The following is a 5,309-nucleotide window of genomic DNA, read 5'->3' as shown; positions in this document are numbered from 1 at the left end:
CTAACATAGTAATAGTGATATAATTCTTTCTAGTTTAGCTCAAAGCTTAATCATGGGACATGAGCAACTTAAAAGCATGGGCCCAAGTCATCACTCTGCTGGATCCCTTTATGCCAGTGTAAAGGGGCCATTGAGCTAATAATCTATCTCCTGGGGACTCTACTTCATGTAGGTAGCTAACCAGGCTGAGTAACAGCTCCATGTCCCATCTCTGCAGAAGCCCCCAACACAGATGTTTTGGGATATGTGGCAAAGTGGCTCACCAGTGCGCTGCCTTGTGGCCAGGACGAGCATTGCAGTGTTTAGTTCCTCGCCAGTTCTGCTGCGCAGGCCCTCTAGTACCCTCCTTTTGCCTTGTGACTCGGCCCTTTGATTAGGGTGACCAGACAGCAAATGTGAAAAATTAGGACAGGGGGTGTGGGGTAATAGGAGCCTATATAAGAAAAAGACCCAAAAAACAGGACTATCCCTATAAAATCGGGACATCTGGTCACTCTACCTTTGGTCTCACCCCTTTTGGGGTAAATCAGGGCTTTCACTGTAAAAGGTTAAACAGTTAACCGGTTAGCATTAGGGTTACCGTTAACCGACATTAATCATTAACCCCAGCAGCCCGTACCGGCCAGAGGGACCCCAGCCCCGGTCGCCTCACGCTGACCAGCCAGAGAGACTCCAGCCCCAGCCACGCCAGGCTGGCTGGAGCAACCCTGGTTAATGGTTAATTGGTTAAATGATATAATTTTAATCGTTTAACTGGTTAATCTTTTAAACCAATATTTACATCCCTAGTTTTCACTCAGTAGTCCCAGGCCCTTACACAGGTTTACGGTCTTGGTCCAGGCTCAAATAGTCCATCAGGCCCCTTGTGTCTGTGGTCTTTCAGCTAGTCCTCCCAGCAAGGCTGTAGGAGAACCGAGGCTCTCTCCTTATCCATGTAAGTATGAGTATCCAATCTCCTTAGCCATGTAAGTATGAGTTATCAATGTCATGAAGGACTAAATGGGCAATGGAGATTAAACAAGTGTTAAAGGCCCTTTTCTGGTTAAGGTTTAAGCATGTTGGTGGGGCAGCTCTCTGGTTATCTTCCCATTAGTACAACAGAGAACCTCATTCTGGCATCTACTGACTCCTTCATAGAACAGTGGGTGCTGTGTGGGGTTTTCTGCTTGGTGTTTCCATCTGGTCCTGGCTTTGACCCTCACTCCCATCCCATTTTTTTTTTGTTCCATTTGCTATCCCAAGAAATTAGTTGTATCTGGTTCTGTGGTCCCTCCCTCTGGTGAGGGGGCAGGCCTCTAATTTTAGATGGGCTCTGCCCACCTTTCCAGAACATCAATAGGCAAGCACTCTTTACCAGCAGTAATTTCACCTCTTCTCCCCTCAGAAATGATTATAGTTATTTAAGAAAAGAAAATAATCCAGAAAAAAAGAGAGGGGAGCTAGACCCTTCAGAAATGTTAAATGTTCCATGTTGCAGAGTAATTCTTCATAGATATGAGCAGGGCCGGCGCCTCCATTTAGGCGACCTAGGCAATCACCTAGGGCGCCAGGATTATTGGGGGCAGGCAGCTCCAGTTGACCTGCCTCAGGCGTGCCTGTGGAGGGTCCACTGGTCCCACGGCTCTATTGGACCTGCCACAGGCGTTCCTGCGGAGGGTCCGCTGGTTCCGCGGCTCCGGTGGACCTCCCGCAGGCATGCCTGCAGCAGCTCCACTGGAGCTGCGGGACCAGCGGACTCTCCATAGGAACGCCTGCGGCAGGTCCACCGGAGCCGTGGGAGCAGAGCGCGGGGCGGCGAAATGACCATGCGCCTAGGGTGCCAAAAACACTGGCGCCGGTCCTGGATATGAGACGTTTAGTTTGTTTAGGGAGTTGAGTCTTACCAGTTAGAAAAGAATAAAAACAGCAGCCTTAGCTCGAGCTGCCATTCCTAAAAGAGTTGTCTTGAAGGACATTGCTGGTGTCCATCCTGGAAATGGAGCTAGAGAGCTAGGCCCAAACTGGAATCTGTCATTTGAACCCTGTTGAACATCGGTGGCTTCAATCAAATGGAATCCACGTCCCAACCACCACTGACTTGGGTTTTCCAAAGTCAAAAATCCAGCTGCTGAGACTTTATAAGACACATAACAAAGCATGGCCTCTTCTGCTTATCTCTGCTTAAAGATCAGAGATACAATAGACCAGGTAAACACCATATACGGAACTAGTAGTGACTGAAAGCATTCCCAGGTTTATAAGAAAGGTAACAGGGTTCTACTGTGACCTAGTTTGGTCCGGCAGAAACCCTGCCTCAGTTCCCCCTCAGGTTCCTTGAAAACTCCACTAGAGGCTCTCTTATTACCAATAATACCACTGCCTGGGGCTGGTTGTTATTATAATTATTCAAAGCAATCCACAAAGTCCCAAAATAAACTCCAACACAACACAGGAGTTCACACTGAGCTCTGGCATCTTCAATACACCCTGGGGCTCTTCTTCAGTCCCAGTCTGCTCCTCTTCAGCAATATATGTTGGCTAGCATATAAATATAGACCACATTAATAACATGCATTATCTGCACCATAGATATACTATACATTAGCGTCCATCAAGCACCAATACCCTTGAGTACAAATCTTGTAAGTTATCTAGCCTAAAATGGCCTATACCATAATCCTCTGTACATATGCCCAAGTATTCCATAACTCCTGGCATTTGCTCAAGTAAGGATTTGGCATAAGCAGATAGGAAACATGCCAAAAAAATTAATCAAGAATCATGGGCATAGTTTGTGGGGCAAAGGAGGGGCATTGCGCCCCCAAAACTGCAAGCAGGTGCAGAATCCCCTCCCCCGCAACCCCATTGGCCTGACTAGCACTGCTCCCCCAAGTAAGTCAAACTATGCTTATGCGTTCAATCTATGTCTTAACAGAAGACAAGGAAGTAGCTTCATGGACCAGCACCTGGAATGCTAGTATCCAAGACAAAGATAAGGAAAAACAGAACAGGTTAGGAAACTGGAACAAACTGATAGGTTAGATTTTAAAGACGTAAAGAAATGTGTCACTTGTAAATGTGTCACATACTCAAACAACAAACCAACATGTGGTCATGTAATTGACTATACAATTTATCAACACTCTCCATCAAGCAGCATCTCCCAGCCCATGTTAGCTACTCTTCAATCAGCCCCTCTCGGGCCTTCCTCCAGTACCTAGAGTCCTTTCTTCCCCCAAGAGAGGATCCAAAACTCTCCTTGGGCCATTTCCTGTCTATGTCAGAGAAGTCATCCGTAAACCCACTTTACTACTTTTTACCAAGCAACAACTCCCATCCCTTCTATATCTACAGGTTTCCCCAGGCCTGTCTTATCTACAACCAGAAGCCTGACTGGGTCACATGACCTTAATTTTCCCCACCTGGAGAGGAGGAAGTGGCTGTGTCACAGGTGAGGCTGAAACTCATATCCCCTTAAAGAGTCAGCCGCCTTGTGACAATAAAGAAGGCACTAGAGGAATTCTGCTCTATCTCCTCCAGATGACACTTTCACAAGCACTACCAGACTCTGGGGCCACTGTATTATATATCACAAGAGCAAGATAGTACTATTGCACCAGCAAAGCTAACCAGGCCAGCTTCAACTTAACTGCCAGAGAAGCTCTTATGACATTGGGAAATCATGTCTGAGGTCCTGGCAGCCAGAAAAGCCTGGAATTCCCCTTCTAAATTTCAGCATATGCATGCATATCCTTTCTGGGAAGTGCAGCGAGATCTGCAAGAATTCCTTTAGGAAAAACAGCTCTGACTGACATCAAGCGTCTGGGAACAAATAAAACAGCCCCTAAGGGAGATGAGTAAAATAAACAGTGAAATATCATGTATTTCAATACTGTATTTTTCACTCCATGCATCTGATCAAGTGGGTTTTAGCCCATGAAAGCTTATGCCCAAATTAATTGGTTAGTCTCTAATGTGCCACAAGGACTCCTCGTTGTTTTTGCTGATACTGACTAACATGGCTACCCCTCTGAAACACGTGAAATTTGTGCCTCTGGTAGGTGCCCCCGAGATGGAGCTTGAGTTCAGGAAAAGCTGCTGACCATGAATGGACAAGTGTTAGGATTGGGGCTGGTTGGTAGCCCCAGGCTAGAGTCTGGGGTGGATGGTGGCCACAACATAAGGTTAGGCTTAGGGCCAATTAGTGACATCAGGCTAGAGATGAAACCTATTAGTGACCACGAGTCAGGTATACGTGTGGGACTGGTGGGTAACCCTGGACTACAACTCAGGCTGGATGGTGGCCCCGGGTTAGGGCTGGGGCCAGCTGGTGGCCCTAGGCTACGACTGGAGATCAGTGGTTATCCTAGGCTAGTGTTAATGTTGAGAGTAGACCCCTATTCATACCAGCGCCAAAGAATTTGGAAGGGGGCATGAAGGAGACAGTTGCCTTTCAAGTATTAAGGAAAGGCAAAAAGAAAGAGAAACCAGCAGGGAATTCAATCCAAATCCAAAAGCTGCCAAGAGTGGGCAGGGCTGGGTTTCAGGACTCATTGCTAGAGGTGAGTAGCTGCAGAGAGGGTCGTTGTGAGCTAGGATTTGGCATCGACGGTCTGGAGGACTCTGCACAGCTTGTGCGCAAGGAAAAGGGACAAAAGACTATAGCTTGGGACCAAGTGTGTAGCAAGAGGGTGAAGTGTAGCCAGTGGCTGAGGGCACCACAAGTGTAGCCAGGAGCTTCTGGCTGTACTAGTGAGTATCCAGGGGCTGGATCCTGCAGTGAAGTAAGTGTATGTGTGTGTGTAGCCAGAGGCTGGATAGTGCAGCAGGAAGTGTGTATGTGTAGCCAGGAGCTGGATTGTGCACTGGGGAGTGTGTGTGTAGCCAGGGGCTGGATTATGCAGTGGGGAGCGTGTGCAGAGACAGGGGCTGGATCGTGCAGGGAGAGTGTGTGCGTAGCCAGGGGCTGGATCGTGCAGTGAAGTGAGGGGTGTGTGTGTAGCTGGATCGTGCAGTGGGGAGTGTGTGTGTAGCCAGGGGCTGGATTATGCAGTGGGGAGCGTGTGCAGAGACAGGGGCTGGATCGTACAGTAGAGTGGGGAGTGTGTGTGTAGCCAGGGGCTGGATCATGCGGTGAAGTGAGGAGTGTGTATGTTGTCAGGGACTGGATCGTGCGGTGAAGTGGGGTATGTGTGTGTGTGTAGCCAGGGGCTGGATCGCGCAGTGAAGTGGTGTGTGTGTGTGTGTGTGTCTGTAGCTGGATCGTGCTGTGAAGTGGCTGGGGGGCGGTGTAGCCAGGGGCTGGATCGTGCACACACTCACACAGGCTC

Source organism: Gopherus flavomarginatus, chromosome 14 (genome assembly GCF_025201925.1).
Source record: "Gopherus flavomarginatus isolate rGopFla2 chromosome 14, rGopFla2.mat.asm, whole genome shotgun sequence".
NCBI lineage: Eukaryota > Metazoa > Chordata > Testudines > Testudinidae > Gopherus > Gopherus flavomarginatus.
The sequence above is the reverse complement of the archived record's forward strand: the minus strand, read 5'-3'. Positions refer to the sequence as shown.